This window comes from Sarcophilus harrisii, chromosome 3 (genome assembly GCF_902635505.1).
Source record: "Sarcophilus harrisii chromosome 3, mSarHar1.11, whole genome shotgun sequence".
Lineage (NCBI taxonomy): Eukaryota > Metazoa > Chordata > Mammalia > Dasyuromorphia > Dasyuridae > Sarcophilus > Sarcophilus harrisii.
This window is the reverse complement of record NC_045428.1, coordinates 581,534,920-581,553,449: the sequence shown is the minus strand read 5'-3', so window position 1 is coordinate 581,553,449 and position 18,530 is coordinate 581,534,920. Positions and strand designations below refer to the sequence as shown.

The window sequence follows — 18,530 nt, the reverse complement described above, 5'->3', positions numbered from 1 at the left end:
GAGAGGTGTGATCTAGGTATCTAAAATAAGTCATATGGAGTTTTATGACTCTTTGGAAGACTAGTGGCCAGGGCTCCCAATCCTAATTATTTCAGTTCTAATGGCCAGGATAGGGGGTTGCCACCAGGGAGACTGAAGCAGAACAGTTCCGGGAAACTGAAACAGAACAATTTAGGGAAACTGAGGCCTAACACTTCCATATCCTCCTATATCCTTTCAGTCTTTTCTCCAGACCCAGTTTTTTCTACTGATTCTTGGATGAAATGGTTTTCAGTCCCCTTTATCATCCTGGTTGTCCTGTTTAACATCTCAATGTCCTTTCTAAAACCTGCCTTCTAGAGTTGAAAGTCATGCTACAGAAGTGGTCTGATCAGAGAAGATTGAAGCCCCTTGTGGATTATAATAGGAGATTTCAATGGAATGAGATTTGTGGAAGAATTGCAGTTTAGATAAGACTGTATTTTTTTGAGCTAGTCTTTCTTCTTAAAAAAAATCCTTTGTTTTTACCCCACTTTCATTTTTAAATATCATCTCCCCTATCCCTAGTCATTGAGTCATCCTTGGTAACAAACTATAAAAAAAGACATAAAAAGTAGTTCAAGACTACCCAATTCAGCAACTGTTTGACAATGTGCATATATATATATATATATATTTATTTATCTATATATAGGCATATATACATATGTGTATAAATTTATATATATATATATATATATATTTATAATATGCATATATATTTATATATACTTTCTATACCCATTTCCCCCCCCCCCCAAACCTTTTCACAGAAGGGAGAGAAGTTCATTTTCTCACTTGACCCTAACTAATGCCTACATATTCCCCCTCCTCCAATTTGGTGTTCCTTATTCTGTACCTTGTTCTTTTTACCTATCAACCCCAGTCCAGAAATTATAATATTTTATTTGTTACTAGAAAATTCTTATCTTCCTACAGCAATAGTGTTCTCTTGTCTGTGATGCTAGGAGAGGGAAACCAATCATATTTCCCCAAGAAGGTTCCTATAGTCCATCCTCCACCATTAGACACCTAAACTTTCCTGATGTAGGACAAGGATATCTCCTGAATTTACTGAATTACTCTAAACCCTGGATCAAAGACTCCCAATAAGAGCTCTTTGTAATTCTTCTCCTAGTTCTAAGAGTAGATTCTCACAAAATCATTATAGACTCCTTGTTCTTTCCCCCCCCCCCAATAGTATTTTACTTTCCCCAAAACAGGCAAAGATAGTTTTCAATATTAATTTTTGTAAGACTGTGTTCCAAATTTTTTCCCTCCCTCCTTTATCTTTCCCTCTCTTTTTCATGTCTCCCTCCCCTAGACAATAGGCAATCTGATATAGGTTAAATATGTGCATTTCTTTTAAACATACTTCCATATTTGTCATGTTGTGCAAAAAAAAAAATATATATCCAAGAGGAAAAGTGAAAAAGAAAAAAAAAACCCCAAAACCCAAGCAAAAATAGGTGAAAACACTATGCTTTAATTCACACTTAGCCTCCATAGTTCTCTCTCTAGATGTGGTAGACTTCCTTTTTTTTTGCCTTACTTGAAGATTGGAGTGATCAATTCTCCCCAGTTATAATGGTTGTTGCCATTCTTTGTCCCTCCTTTTTATTTCTTTGGAGGTTTAGTCCCAGTGCCACTATGAGGTATTGGTGGAATGTCCTAGTCTGGACATATCTATCATGGCCTCAGTGTAAATGGTGGGATAAAATCCATTGAACTGACTTGTTATCCTTCCCTCGGTGTTTCTGCCTACCCACATGTATCACTTTTGTGATAAGGAAAAGGAGGAAATGGAGGATGAGTTCACCCTCATTTTGTAGATAAGGAAAGTAAGGTCCAAAGAGGTTGATACCTATCAACCAGAGGAAAGCTTGTTTCTCATGCTAGGACTCCATTTTCTTCTTTGTAATTTGAAATAGAGGAGCTAATAATCTCTAAGGTCCTTTCTAGCCCTAGATTTATAGTTCTGTGATTTTGGGGTGTTTCCTGTTAAGCCCACATTATATTTCCTTAAGCATTCCAAAAAAGGCCTTATTCTTTCAGCATTGGTTATTTTGTCTTTGAAACTGCTTTAGTTCCCGTAATGGACTCTATGAAGGGATTATTTTTTCCTCTTCTTTCCACCATTCTTTTCTTTCCTTTCCTTTTTCCTTTCCTTTCCTTTCCTCCTTCTTCTTTCTTCCTTCCCTCCTCTCCCTCCCTCTCTCTTCCTCTTTCCTTCCTTCCCTCTTTCCTTCTGGCAAGTGTTAGGAGGATGGTTGGGGTAGAAGGGATCATTGTGGCAGGAAAGTGACTAAGCTTTGATTTCTTTGAAAGCTCTCCAAACTTATTGGGCAATTAGAGAATTCCATGTTCTAGAGTGGAGTTAAAACATGTGGAATTTACTGCCGCCGCCAACATTTAGTTTTTCAGTCATTGGCTTTAAATAAGCAACAGACCTGAAGGAGGCCAAGAGTCGCTTACCAGGAAAGCATTAAACAGATGCCCCAAATGGGCTTTGTTGGATCTGCTTCCCATATCTCACCCACGGCCAGTCTGGTCCACACCCTAAAATGTTTTCAGATTTTGATTTCCACAGTCCCATTGATCCCTGGATTGGGAATTAGAATTGCCCCCTGACATTTCTGAACTCAGGGTTTGAATACTGTAGCCTTTGTAATTCTCACCTGTGTGAGTCTGGCAAAGCCTCTTGAGTCTCTGAATTGTATGTTTGGGTTGGAAATTTGGGGAGACCTGCATTCACATCCTCATATTGGTACTTTGGGCACTTAGCATAATGTTTTTCATTGGCAGGAGAACCTTTGCTCACCTGGTGAGTCCACTGACCTGCTGGTTAAAATTACAGGTCAAAAGCCTTTCTTTGAATGAAGGGATGGAGCTAGATGAGCCTGTTTTGAAGATAAGTGAGAAGAAGTAATCCTGAAGTGATATTTATTCTCAAAGAAGATCAAATTATATCACTATATTGATGCCAACATACTCTATTGTGTTCTACTGTGGCTGATTAGACCAATATGAGCTTGAAAGATTCTATATTTAAAGTGGAGATATCTCTAAATATGCACATTTTCGGTTTCTTTTGAGCTACTACAATTCTGAATTCTCTATAAAATAGTATCTTAGGCAAACATAACGTGACATTCGGACAGCATGGCCAGCCCATCCGAATTGTGCTTTCTGCAGTAGAGTTAAATGTTTGACAGTTTGGCTTGAGATGAGCTTGTCTGTTACCTGATCCTGCCAGGTGATCTTCAGAATCTTTCTAAGACAATTCAGATGGAAGCGATTGAGTTTCCTGGCGTGGAACTAATAGGCCTGCCCAGATTTCACAGGTATACAACAATGAGGTCAGCACGATGGCTTATTGACCTTCAGTTTGATAGTCAATCTAATACCTCTCCTCTCCCACACTTTCCTTTGGAGACTGCCTGCCAGTGAGCTAGCTCTGGCCATGGGTGTATCAATCTCATCATCAATGTGGATATCCCTAAAAAGTACACTTGTTAAGGTAAGTGAACTTATCCACTTCTCCATTATCCACCTTCTCCAATGGTTCCACATAGGGATGGTCTAGTGCTTAGGGATCATTTGTGGACATACCTGGAAAATATACTGATAAATGAACATCCTCAGAATTCAGAATTTCTTGATCTGCTCTAAAATCCTAATTGATAAAAGGACCAATCAAATTGGACAAGTGTTTCTCTAATCTCCTCTGCTATATTAAAGGCATTCTTCTTCAAGAATTCTGTTCATAACATTGAGTTCTTGACGCTTCACTCTTTTTTACCCTATAGAGAAATGTTAAAGATAGATGACTGGTCTTAGAGAAAGACCTGGCTTCAAATCCTGCTCCATTGTTTATTAATTGATGACCCTAGGTATCAACCTCTTTGGACCTTACTTTCCTTATCTACAAAATGAGGGTGAACTCATTCTTTAAATAGACCTCTGATCAGAGCTCTAACTCTATAGTCCAATTAATTTCCTGATCTTGCCATTTCTATGTCTATAACACTTCCTATACATTTACATCTGTCTACTCACATGGTCACTTAATTTAGGGAGTTAAAGTCCCCTTCATCTCTTATCCAGTCTATTTCAACAGCCTCCTACTTGATTTCTCTGCCTCAACTCTCTGTCCTTTCCAAACAATCCCTCACTTATCCACAGGGAGCCACTGAAACCTTTAAATCAAAAGAATGAAACTATCAGAACTGTGCTTTATGAATATCAATTTTGCAGCTGTGTGGCTGATAGACTGAAGTGGAGAGAATCCAGAGGCAGGCAGACCAATTAGGAGGCTATCATGGTAGTCTCTGAGGGAGGGATGAGGGCTTGAACTAGGGCAGCAGAGAGAAGGGGATGATGGGAGAGAAAACTTGGCAATAGAATGGCTCTAGGAGTGAGGAAGAGGGAAGACATGAGGGATTAGGCAGTTCTTATCAAGGGTACTGCTTCAGGCTTTTTTGGAGATCTAGCCTTTTAGGACATGATTGAGGCTTCTCACAGAAGCAAATGAGGTCCAATTCAGGTTTATATTTGCCAGAAGAACTGTGGTATTGTATAATAGGGCAAAACAACCAATAGTTCAATCATCATTCTCATTATTATTAATTTATTTTTTTCTGAAGCAATTGGGGTCAAGTGACTTGTCCAGGGTCACACAGACAGGAAGTATTAAGTGTCTGAGGCTAGATTTGAACTCAGGTCCTCCTGACTTCAGGGCTGGTGCTCTATCCACTGTACCACCCAGCTGTCCCTCAATCATTATTTCTTTGGGATTTAAGTGGCCATCCAAAGTCATTTATCTTGGTGATGTCACTTTCCCCTAGCAGTGTTTGGCTACCTTAGTATTAAGAGTTCCGTAGCTTCAGTATCTTTTCTATTTCCTAATATATTGCCTTTGATGTCCATGAGTGCACCCATCCCTCTGGTTTCTTTGTGTGTGTTTGGATGGAGTAAGTTTAAGGCCCAGATAAAGTCTCCCACTCCTTGCAAGGCCAGGCTTCTCAGCCATATAAACATTGATCTTGTTTCCTGTGGACACAGGGAGGACAGCTTTACAAACTCAATGAGGAGGAAGGGCTGCTTGTAAATGGGGAACTCACCAATGGGCTGGAAAGTCATTGGCCAGTAAATCAGGCCCGCCTGTGCCTGCTCAGGGACCCAACAGCCATTTTACTCAAATTAACTTCACAGTTCAGTTCTGGGAAACACCAAGTTAGCATCACTGCCAATGACCTTGTTAAATCTTCCCTTGTGGGGTTGTTGAATTGCAACAAAGGAGCTCGGTTAATAAAGTATTTTGGTCATGTTTTCCTTTGTTGGAGAATATTGTGTGTGTGTATGTGGATGAAATGTGAGGAATAAAATGAAACTATGGATGTTGAGATGGAAAGACCCCTGCCTTGTAGACCTAGAAGGAGACTTAGAGAGATTATCTAGTCCAACTTCCTCATTTTTTTTTTGATGAAGAAACTGAGGTTAATAAGTAGAATCTCAGCTCTGAGGTCATCTAGTTTGAACCCTTCATTTCATGGATGAACACACTTTGGTTTAATGAGGCTGTGACTTACTCAAGTTCACACAGATAGTGAGCATCAAAGGTAGGAATTAAATTTAAGTCCTTTGACTCCACAGCTAGAGATCTCCTCATGGGATCATGATGCTTCCCAGGATCCCATTAGGATAGAAAGATATACATGAGAGCAGATACCTTCTCATCTCCCATAGCACTGAGGGCTTATCTTACCATCCTCCCCCTTCTCCCTCCCTTCATGTCTCTCTGAGAATAGTAATCAAATCAATACTACCATATTCCTTAGTCCCAGAGGGAGGTGAGGAGGGCCTGAACCAGGTTGGTGAGCATATGAATTGAAAGAAGGGGATGATGGGAGGAAGATGGTGGAGGTAGAATTAACAAGACTTGGAAATTGCAGGGTCAGCTAGGTGGGAGGGATAGTGTTGCTCTTGGAGTCAGCAAGTCCTGACTCAGACATTTATTAGGTTTTTGATCCTGGGCAAGTCACTTAAGCACAATTGCTTCAACTTCCACCTTTCCCTCATCAAAACAAAAATTAAAAAAAAAAACTTGGCAATTGTTATTGGAAATTTCATACTGCCCCATGACTCCTGTTTCTGTGATTTCTCTGATTAAAACATTCATCCTTGACTACCCCTCTCCTGGGCATGTCACTTAACTCTGCCTCAATTTCCTCATCTATAAAATGAGGTAGAGAAGGAAAAGTCAAACCACTCCAGTATCTTTGACAAGAAAATCCCATATAAGATCATAAAGAGTCAACCACAATTGAAAACGACAGAACAACAATACTCTCATCTGATTGCAGAGCAGGGCCATGGAGTCTAGGGCCTCTATTTAAGGAGGAGGAAGCAGCACAATTTTTTCCCTAATTCTACCAGCTTCACTGCTTTTGTACTTCTCTGGATTCCCTTCTCCTCCTGCCTTCTCCCCTCTGCCATCCTTTCAGCTCCCTAACTTTTCAGCTTCCTTTTGTGGGCTTTTTTTCTCCATTATATTGTAAACTCATTGATGGCAAGGACTGTCTTTCTTTGTATTTCTATTTCTCTCCCCAAGTATTTAGCATGGTGCCTGGCACATTGTAAATATTTAATAAAGGTTCACTGACTATTGACTCTTTTTTGATTACCAGGCTGACTCTCTATCTACTAGGTCATTCTGTCTTTTCTCCAGTTATATAGTAGTTAAAACTTGTGAAGTGTAATAAGCATATTTTCACTTGTTAATAATAGCATGTGACATTTTCACAGTGCTTTACTTTTTACAAAACACTTTAAATACATTATATGATATGAACTATTGAACAAATCTGTGTAGTTGGAATCCAAGCATTATTATTCCTGTTTAACAGATAAAGAAACTGAGGCTCACAGAACTTAAACTCCTATGCTCTTTTTTTTTATTTAATAGCCTTTTATTTACAGGATATATGCATGGGTAACTTTACAGCATTAACAATTGCCAAACCTCTTGTTCCAATTTTTCACCTCTTACCCCCCACCCCCTCCCCTAGATAGCAGGATGACCAGTAGATGTTAAATACATTAAAATATAAATTAGATACACAATAAGTATACATGACCAAAACGTTATTTTGCTGTACAAAAAGAATCAGACTCTGAAATATTGTACAATTAGCTTGTGAAGGAAATAAAAAATGCAGGTGGGCATAAATATAGGGATTGGGAATTCAATGTAATGGTTTTTAGTCATCTCCCAGAGTTCTTTCTCTGGGCATAGCTGGTTCAGTTCATTATTGCTCCATTGGAAATGATTTAGTTGATCTCGTTGCTGAAGATGGCCAGGTCCATCAGAACTGGTCATCATATAGTATTGTTGTTGAAGTATATAATGATCTCCTGGTCCTGCTCATTTCACTCAGCATCAGTTCGTGTAAGTCTCTCCAGGCCTTTCTGAAATCATCCTGTTGGTCATTTCTTACAGAACAGTAATATTCCATAATATTCATATACCACAATTTATTCAGCCATTCTCCAACTGATGGACATCCATTCAGTTTCCAGTTTCTAGCCTACAAAAAGGGCTGCCACAAACATTCGTGCACATACAGGTCCCTTTCCCTTCTTTATAATCTCTTTGGGATATAATCCCAGTAGTAACACTGCTGGATCAAAGGGTATGCACAGTTTGATAACTTTTTGAGCATAGTTCCAAACTACTCTCCAAAATGGTTGGATTCGTTCACAACTCCACCAACAATGCATCAATGTCCCAGTTTTCCCGCATCCCCTCCAACAATCATCATTATTTTTTCCTGTCATCTTAGCCAATCTGACAGGTGTGTAGTGGTATCTTAGAGTTGTCTTAATTTGCATTTCTCTGATTAATAATGACTTGGAGCATCTTTTCATATGACTAGAAATAGTTTCAATTTCTTCATCTGAGAATTGTCTGTTCATATCCTTTGACCATTTTTCAATTGGAGAATGGCTTGATTTTTTATAAATTAGAGTTAATTCTCTATATATTTTGGAAATGAGGCCTTTATCAGAACCTTTGACTGTAAAAATATTTTCCCAGTTTATTGCTTCCCTTCTAATCTTGTCTGCATTAGTTTTGTTTGTACAAAAACTTTTCAGTTTGGTATAATCGAAATTTTCTATTTTGTGATCAGTAATGATCTCTAGTTCTGCTTTGGTCATAAAGACCTTCCCCTTCCACAGGTCTGAGAGGTAAACTATCCTATGTTCCTCTAATTTATTAATAATTTCATTCTTTATGCCTAGGTCATGAACCCATTTTGACCTTATCTTGGTGTACGGCGTTAAGTATGGATCAATGCCTAGTTTCTGCCATATTAGTTTCCAATTTTCCCAGCAATTTTTATCAAACAGTAAGTTCTTATCCCAAAAGCTGGGATCTTTGGGTTTGTCAAAGACTAGGTTGCTATATTTGTTGACTGTTTTATCCCTTGAACCTAATCTATTCCACTGATCAACTAATCTATTCCTTAGCCAATACCAAATAGTTTTGGTAACTGCTGCTCTATAATATAATTTTAGATCTGGTACAGCTAAGCCACCATCATTTGATTTTTTTTTCATTAATTCCCTTGAAATTCTTGACCTTTTGTTTTTCCATATGAACTTTGTTGTTATTTTTTCTAGGTCATTAAAATAGTTTTTTGGGAGTCTGATTGGTATAGCGCTAAATAAATAGATTAGTTTAGGTAATATTGTCATCTTTATTATATTTGCTCGCCCTATCCAAGAGCATTTAATATTTTTCCAATTGGTTAGATCAGACTTAATTTGTGTGAAAAGTGGTCTGTAATTTTGCTCATAAAGTTTCTGATTTTCCCTTGGCAGATAGATTCCTAAATATTTTATATTATCAGTAGTTACTTTAAATGGAATTTCTCTTTGTAACTCTGACTGTTGGATTTTGTTAGTGATATATAAGAATGCTGATGACTTATGTGGGTTTATTTTATAACCAGCAACTTTGCTAAAGTTGTGGATTATTTCTAATAACTTTTTAGCAGAATCTCTGGGGTTCTCTAAGTACCATCATGTCGTCACCAAAGAGTGATAATTTGGTTTCCTCATTGCCTATTCTTATTCCTTTAATCTCTTTCTCAGCTCTTATTGCCAAAGCTAGCGTTTCTAATACAATATTAAATAGTAACGGTGATAGTGGGCAACCTTGTTTCACTCCAGATCTTATTGGGAATGGTTGCAGTTTGTCTCCATTACATATGATGCTTACTGATGGTTTTAAATAGATTGTGCTGATTATTTTAAGGAAAAGTCCATTTATTCCTATACTCTCAAGTGTTTTTAATAGGAATGGATGTTGGATTTTATCAAATGCTTTTTCTGCATCTATTGAGATGATCATATGGTTTTTGTTAATTTGGTTATTAACATGGCCAATTGTATTGATAGTTTTCCTAATATTGTACTTCATGCAGTATACTCTTTTTGATCCTATGGTTGTGTAGATGTGTGTGTGTGTGTGTGTGTGTGTGTGTGTGTGTGTGTGTGTGTATGAAGCTTCTGGGGTTACTGCTTCAGATCACACGGTTAGGATGGGTTAAGTGTCTGAAGTCATATTTGAACCAGGTCCTCCTGACTTCAGGACCAGTGCTCTATCCACTACACCATCTAGCTGCCTCTACGAACTTATGTCTTGCATAGATAGTGTCATGGCTAGATACTAAATTTAGCATCAGGAAGAATTGAACTTGAATTCTACCTTTGACCTTTTTTAGTTGTATGACCACAGTGACAATTTTCTCTCCTATGAAATTATAAAGAAGAAATGGCAAAATAGATGCCATTCAATGAAATAGATGAATGGAAAAGCAGATAGGCCAGCCTTTCATGGGACAAGAACAAGAGATGAATACCAGATAACTTATATGATTTATTGGCATCCTTAATACATCATGAGAAAATGAAGAAGGACATCTGAACATTAGATGGTAACACTATATGAATTTATAGAAGGACATGGACAAAAGATAAACAGAATTAAGAGGCACAGATGAATTATGATGCATATGAGATGTGTAGCATATACAAGGAAAATCCATATCAATGATCCACAAAGTTCTAGAGCATTGTCCTACCAGGGCTGTCATAAAACTTGAATTAAATCATATATCTAAAGTATATTGAAAGTTTCTGAGAGTGAAAAGGAGTCATAATACCCAATTTCCAGAGCTGAGAGGGGGCTTGAAAAGCTTTCTAATCTGGTCCTCATTTTAGAGATGTTAATTCTTATATTTTTCATATATAGATAGAGAGAGACAGACAATGACAGAGAGGTAGATAGATAAATAAATGGATGGATGATGGATTTATGAATAGATGGGTTGTGTAGATAGATAGATAAGTAGATAGAGCAGACAGATGGATGGACAGACACTTAGATAAAAAGAGAGATGACTAGATGAATAAATGGACTGGGCAGAAAGAAAGAAAGAAAGTAAAAAAAAAAAACTAAAAAAGTATTTATAGAGTACTTATTACATGACAGGAACTGTATAAAACATTGGGAATGTAGAAAACAAACAAGACAGTCCCTGTTGTCAAGGAACTCACATTTGTGTATGTGTGTGTATGTGATGATAATAGTGTGTAGCATTTTGCTTTACAAAATTTTTAGAACAATTCTAGGAAACAGGTTTTGTGATTATCCCCCACATATAAAGAGCTGCAAAATGGGATGGAGGAGTAAACACATGGTATGGAAATCACTAGGAAGCCTGGTTTGGGACAAAATAGTGTAGAAGTTCATGTAATAGATATGAAGAGGCAAAGATAGAATCTAAGTTTCTAGTGGTGGTGAAAAGATGTGCATGTGCGTGTGTGTGTGTGTGTGTGTGTGTGTGAGAGAGAGAGAGAGAGAGAGAGAGAGAGAGAGACAGAGACAGAGACAGAGACAGAGAGACAGAGAGAGGGGGGATGGAAAGAGATGAAGATGATGGCAGTAATGCAAAGATCTATTTTCTCATTTTATTTGGTTGACCAGACACCATCATAGTGCCTGAAGAGCCCTGGAAAGCTATACTATAAAGTTTTGCCATTTGGCCCACCACTGATCCCTTAGGCCCACTGACTTTTCCATTGGCCATCTCATATATGTTTTCTCCAATCAAAGTGTGCACTTTTTGAGAACAGAAATATCTATTAAAAACAAAACAAAACAAATTTATTCAACATGATCAGTCTTGGAGGATATACTCATTCCTTCCCCTTTCCTCCCTTCCCCTCCCTTGTTTTCCTTTCTCCATCTAGTCTAATCCACAAGTGGAACGAACTCTTCCTGTACCACAATGAAGTAGAGAGGTCAAAGGATTTGTCAAAACAAGGACCTGGGTTCAAATACTATGTTCATTGCTAACCATGTGAACTTGAGCAAGTGACTTAAACTTTTTGAGTCTCAGCCTCTTATTGCTAAAATGGAGTTGGGATAGAGCACTCCTGAAGACTCCATTATTTTGTTATCTCTCTGTAACTTTCAGCCTTTGGAGTAAAGCAACTGATTTCACTTGGGGATTCCAATTGGCTAGGTCACTTTTCTTGACATCAAGCCTTAACTTACTGCTTTTCAATTTCTGCCCATTGCTGCTGCTGCTTCTTCTAGGGGCAAGCAGTAATCTATTTGCTGCTCTGCAACACAGCCCTCCAATTACTTGATGAAATCTAACCTTTTTTTCCCTTTCCGGTTCATGTACCTAATGCTCTTTCAACTAGTCTTTCCAGGGCTATGGAATCAAAGTTTTTCACTCTCCTGATTGCCTTCCTTAAGACACTTTTGAGCTTATCCATGTCCTTCAGAAACTGTCATGCTCAGAACTGAACATAATACTTCAGATCAGATGAAGGCAGAGGACAGTGGAACTGTCCATCTCTTTATTTCTGTATATTCTGCTTCCCTTAAAACCCTTTGATTAATGGCTCCTGGAAAACCTCAATTTCAATAGCTTTAATTTTTTTCCCTGCCACATCACATTGTTGACCCATAGTGACCTTGTGGTCCACTCAAACCCTCATCTCTTTTCCAGAACAACTTTTCCATAACAATGGAATGCAATGTTGAATGGTTTATCTGAGATCACGCTCCCAAACTCCTCACACCATTGCTAACAGCATCACAGCATAAAGTACAAGTATTAACTAGTGTTCTTTGAAAACTCCGAATATATTCCTCCTAGCACCATAAACCACTTTTTGCTTTTAACAGCTATAAGAGAAATTTGGGTAAATAGTCAAAGAACACAAGGACACTGGGAAGCTTAAGGTCAATTAATCTGTCTCATTTTTGGAAGAGATAGAGAGGAAGAGTCCTTACCAACCCTTTCCAGATCTTGACCTCCAGCTGCTTTTGAAAGGAAAGGAAGGGGAGGGAGAAGAGGAGGAAGTGGAAACATCCCAGATGTCAGAAACAAGGACATACAGTAATAGTAGCTTTGTTGCATGGAGAGCCTTTCATATTTAATTCATACTCCTGGGTTTAAACATTTGCAGCTGCCTTACCCCAACCTGAAAGCTGCCGTTTCACTGGCTCCACCATGCTGGGTACAGTATGTTGCCATCCAGGGAATTTAAAACCACATAGATCTATTGCAAGTCTCCTATAATATGATTGCGCTTTAAACAGACTGAATAAATATTAATAAACCATAAAAACCATGGACTCCATAAGAAAAACAGAGGCTAACAGATGGTCTGTAGTTAACCATAACATTATTTTCAGTTGAGAAGACTGGATGATATAATGCACTGTGAGAGCAGAGACTGAGCTCTTTAGGAGAGTCATTCAGACCAGGAGATTAGGAATACTTTTTGTGAACTACAACCCATCTGTTGTTCTTGTTGATATTTCATGGTTGAATAGAAAATTTGCCTCTCTAGGGGCCCCTTTAAGAAGACAAGCTTTTCTAGTCCTGTGATAAGCTCTGGTCACACATGTGTTATCAAATATCTGCTTTGATCAGGCCAAAGGAAAGTTATTAAATGTATACTAATATTTCTCATGGCTTAGCTTAAACTAGGGTCTTGTGCAAAGATTTGGGAGATCTGCATTCAAATCTTGATTAGTTGCTATAGTATAATGTTGACTTTAACCTTCTCTGGTGAAATAATAAGATGGTATTCAAACCAAAGTTCTTGAACTTGAAAGCTTGTGTACTTTCTCAATGATACTATACCATCTTGTCATCAAGGAGCCAACTATCTAATTGGTAAAGCAACACACAAACATATATGCACAATGTAACTAATTGTACGAAGTTGTATATAATAAATAACAAAATGAGTGCTACAGACTGTCAATGATACAGAGGAAGGAGACATTACTATGAGAGTTGTATATAATAAATAACAAAATGAATGCTACAGACTGTCAATGATACAGAGGAGGGAGACAGAGGAGGGAGACATTACCATGAGCTAAGTAGTCAGAGAAGTCTTAATGGAAGAGATCGGGATTCATTTTAAATAAAATTTGGCATTTCCATTTTGTGTTCTCTCCTTCCCCTAACATAATAGCCTAAAGGGAAGCATGGCATAATAGAGAGAGAATGAAGGAGATAGAGCAAGGAAGATATGGTTCAAACCTGCTTCTAACATTAACCAGCTATGTGGCCCCAATTAACTATTAATTTTCCTAGTCCTCAGGAAACTCTCTGAATCTAAATTATAGATGAATTATCATCTCTGTCCATAAAGGCAGAGCCCACACAGATGAAATAAAAAGGTCTTGAAAAATGATAAATCAAAATCCTTATTTAAAAACAAATTTCTCTCAACAATGCTATCATGTAAATAGTATAAATATAGAGTGACATATTGCTAGACTTGAAGTCAGGAAGTTGTACTTTAAATCTTTCCCCTACCACTTACCAGCTGTGTGATCCTGAGCAAATCTTTCTAGGATTATGTTTTCTCATCTGTAAGATGATCTGGATTCTGAATGAGGAAGATCTGAGTTCTTATCCCCCCCCCCTTTTTTTTTGATACCAATTGGTTGCATGGGCAAGGCATTTAACCTTTTAGTATCCAAAATGTGTAAGATGGCAAGAGGCTGAGCTACAGTTTGTAAATCAAGTTCCATAAATTGAGAAAAGCATAGGTCTGATAAAAAAAAAAGTGAGATAGTGAACTTAATTGTCTCTAGGGTTCTTCCAGTTCAAAATTGATGATCTTATTATCCATATTTTATAAATGAGGAAACGGAAATTGAGAAGTGAAGATCACAGAGCTAATTTGTGCCTGATTTAGGATTCAAGCTGTGATATCCTGTTGTGCAGTCCAGCATTCTTTTAATGTACCCATGAAATCAGAAAGTAATTCAGTGTGCAAATGGGACCAAATTGCAAAAATGTTCATTTATACATAGCTTTTCAGGGAATCTAATATGTACCAGGAAAAGAATCAGTAGTGATGGAGTGGGATGGGATTTGAATGAGGCTGATAGTGGAAGAACTTGGATTCCTAAATCACCTTTCTGATTTAGTAACCATAGATTGGTATGTGTGTGTGTGTGTGTGTGTGTGTGTGTGTGTGTGTGTGTGAAAGTTAGAAAGAAAAAAGAGAGAAAGAAGAAAGAGAGACAGTCAGAGACACACAGAGACAGAGACATAAACAGATATAGAGACAGAAATGGTGGCAAACGAGGATGGCTCTGACTGACAAACTAGTGATTAATGGTTTCCAGGTCCACCCAAGAGCCTTAAGCTTGGCTCACCAGCTGGAAAATTGAAGACAATCCTTGCAAAAGGATCCAGATGTGCTGACTACAAAGGAAAGGAATTTCAGTACCAGCTGTTCTGTCCTCTTTGGGGAACCTGACCCATTAGGATAAAGAAAAGAAAGACTCAGTTGTCCAAAGATCTTTAAGTCATTAGGAGAATCTCCTGGTGAAAATCCATCTACTTTATATTTGGAATATTTTCTTTTCAGAGGGAAGAGAAAAGAAGAAAATTAATAATAATAACAACAATAATAGCTAGAATTTATATAGAACTTAAAATTTACAAATCACTTTATATGTGCTATTTCATTTGATCCACACACCAGACCTATGAAGTGGTTGCTATTATTACTCCATTTTACAAATGAATAGATGAGAGAAGAAAAGAAAAGGGGGCAGAGATTGATGCAGAGAGGGCAAGACAGAGAGAGGGAAAGATAAGAGAGAGACAGAGAGTGAGAGGGAGGGATATGAAGAAAGAAATAGGGGGAGATGGCGATGAGACAAAAAAAGGGAGAGAGAGAGAGAGAGAGAGAGAGAGAGAGAGTAAAGAGGAAGAGACAGAGAGTAAAAGTAAGAGATAAAGAGGAAGAGAAACATAATGGAGGGAGAAATAAAGAGGGGAAGAGAGAGGGAAAACAAAGAAATAGAGAAATAAAGAGGGGAAGAGAGAGGGAAAGCAAAGAGATAGAGAAATAAAGAGAGAGACAAAGAAAGTGAGAGGAGGACAGAGTGACAGAAAGAGACTAAGAAATACAGAGAGGGCAATAAAAAGAAAAAGTCAGATAGAAATAGAGGGGAAAAGAAAAATAGGGACAGTGAGAATGAAAAACAGAATGAGAGAAACAGAGAGACACAGAAATAGCAATAGAGAAACAGAAACTGAGAGACATAGAGAGATAAAGAGACACAAAGACAAAGAATCAGAGAGACAGATAGTTGGAAGCAACTTTATATCATATAATTTTAATTTTTAAAGCTTTCTGTTTTCAAAACATATGTATAGATAACTTCCAATATTCCAACACCCTTCCAAACCTTGTATTCCAAATGTTTCCTCCCTTCCCCCATCCCCTCCCCTAGATGGCAAATAATCCAATATATATTAAACATGTGCAATTCTTCTATACATATTTTCACAATGATCATGATGCACAAGAAAAATCAGATCAAAAGGGAAAATAAGTAAGAAAGACAACAAAATGTAAGCAAATAACCACTAAAAGTGAAAATACTATATTGTTATCCACACTCAGACCCCACAGTCCTCTCTCTGGGCGCAGATGTCTCTCTCCATTACAAGTCTATTTCAACTAGCCCGAATCATCTTGCTGTTGAAAAGAGTATGGCATATAATTTTAAAGATATAAAAATTCGTGAAAAACTGACCAATAATTGAGAGCTGCTCTTTAAGACTTGGGTTTGAGTGTTGCTTCTGATGAGAGTAGTGTGACTGTGAACAAGTCACTTAGTGACTATAAGACTCAAAGTTGCAATGAAGTTGTTGATCTTTAGTAAAGTTTCAGTAGTAGGTTTCTTCATCAGTTGTTATTCCACACCAGTGAAGTCACAGTTATGGTCACTATAGTAATCATGGGATCATAATGAAATGGACTTTAGATATCCAGGTACCTCATTTTTTCAGTAAGCCTCAATAAGGTTAAATGAGCTGCCATTTCAGGCATATGGTCTGTTTGCTGTTCTCTGCAGAATATTACATCTCCTACCTCCATGCCTTTGTCCATACATTACACAAATTTGGAATGTACCTAGTCATCAGCTTTTCTTTTTAGAATTCCTAATTCCCTTCAGTGATAAACTCAGGAGTCACCTTCTTTATGAGGCTCATTTCCTTTCCCAATTCCTTCAGTTATTAGCATCCATTTCTTTTTAAAATTACTTGATTTTATTCCTCTTCATCCCCAGGACAATGCAAACTTCTTGAAGGTAGTGACTGTTTCATTCCTACTATTGGACACTATGGCTTGCACATATGAGGTACTTAATGAAAGTTTATTCAATGAGTCAAACAGTTGATCAGAGAAAGACCAATTTTTTGCAGACATTGTATTAAGAGTTAGAGAAATCAATAAAATAAATGCAAAAATCATTCTGGTCCTCAAGGAATTTGTCTTCCACTGGTGGACAAAACATGGAACTGGTTGAAGTGAATTGTCCTGTGCTGCCAACATCATGGCAGAAGTACTCAGCAGATCCAAGATTTGATCTTAGGTTTTCTGACTCCAAATTCCGTGATTTTTTTTTTATCATTCTACCCCAAGTTTCCATATGCAGGAGTCCTGGAGAACTGCTTAAAGAAGCCTTGTAAATAGACATTTGCCCTGGGTTAACCCATCCCATATGAGCAAACCCCAAAATGTCATTGACTTGATTCATGTTGAAAGACAGTATGGACTTGGTGGAAAGCATGTTGGACCAGGAACCAATAAGCCTATGTATAGTGCTCTGTACATTGTGGGCGCCTCACTAAAGTTAGCAATCAGAATAATGAAAAAAAAAAGCCTTTAATGATCAGCCTACAGGAAGCAAATCATATGACTGTCTGTCATAGTTAGTCTCCTGCAGCTCTCCCATCTGTGGCTGACCCAGGGGCTGATCCCTCTACTTCTTTGCAATGTGATTAGAATCCTGGTGCCCACAGTTGACATGCCCATGGAGTCAGAATCACATGGATGGGAGCAGCTACTGAATGGTTGACTGGCCAGGAAGTGAAACCAGCTCTGGAGAGCAGCTGCTGAAAAAACGAGTGGGAGGGAATGTGGGCCACTTCCATTTATTACCCAATTTCTTCCTCTCCCTCATGGCTTATAGGCTGATCCATCAGCAGTCTCTAAATAACATCCCTTGGCCAGAATTGCAATTTATCTTTAGTTTTCAGAGTTAGCCAGATACCCAGACCAAAGCATTTCTGTCATCTTACATCTCAAGTCAGGGCTCTAACTAGAAAAATTTAAATCTCTGTTTTTCCTCTTCCCTGACCCTGGTGTTAACAAATGTTTAACAATCAGCTCTCTGAAAAAAAATCCACAATGGATAGTTTTTACATATAATATGCATCTTTGCATTTTCTTCATCACTTTCTTACGTCTAGACTGTCAACAAAATGATAAATCAAGCTCTGATTTGTAGAGCTGTTGAATTCTTATGTGCAAATTCTGGCACTGAAAATTTAATGATCAGCTCTTGCAAAGCAGTTAAGATGGTTATTATACAATTCTCATTCTCCTCTCCTGCACTGACATCTCAACTACATCCCCATATCCACTGGCCTTAAGAACAGGTAACCCGGACCTTTAAATTTTTACAGAAACCAGAAATAACATTATCCAATTCTAATTTTTCCTGTATAGGTTTGAGTTGTGGCAAATAAAATATTTAGGCTTTTGCAGCCCTACATGTCCTCTAAATATAGGTGAACTCCATCATTAGGTACTTAGTCAATAAATACTTTTTAAAGTGATGTGTTAGGTACTATGCTAAACATTACAGATACAAAAAGAGACAAAAGACAGCTCCTGATAACAAGGAGCTTACATTGTAATGGAGAAACAACAAACCAACAAACATATACAAACGAGCTTTGGAGAAGATAAATAGGAATTAATTCAAAGAGAGGAGACATTAAAATTAAGAGAGGGAATGGGAAAGATTTTCTGCAGAAGATGGCATTTTAATTGGGAGTTAAAGGAAGCTAGGAAAAGCAGTAAAT

General features: G+C 37.8%; 1 long non-coding RNA gene across 1 annotated transcript in view; it reads right to left on the bottom strand.

Annotated features, from left to right (window-relative positions):
* LOC116422138 overlaps window positions 1-16,305 on the bottom strand; it is a 32,597-nt gene extending 16,292 nt beyond the window's left edge. The window contains exon 1 of the long non-coding RNA XR_004232704.1: window positions 16,190-16,305. This is a non-coding gene — a long non-coding RNA (uncharacterized LOC116422138). The remainder of the gene's footprint in view (window positions 1-16,189) is intronic.
* Window positions 16,306-18,530: the final 2,225 nt, after the last annotated feature.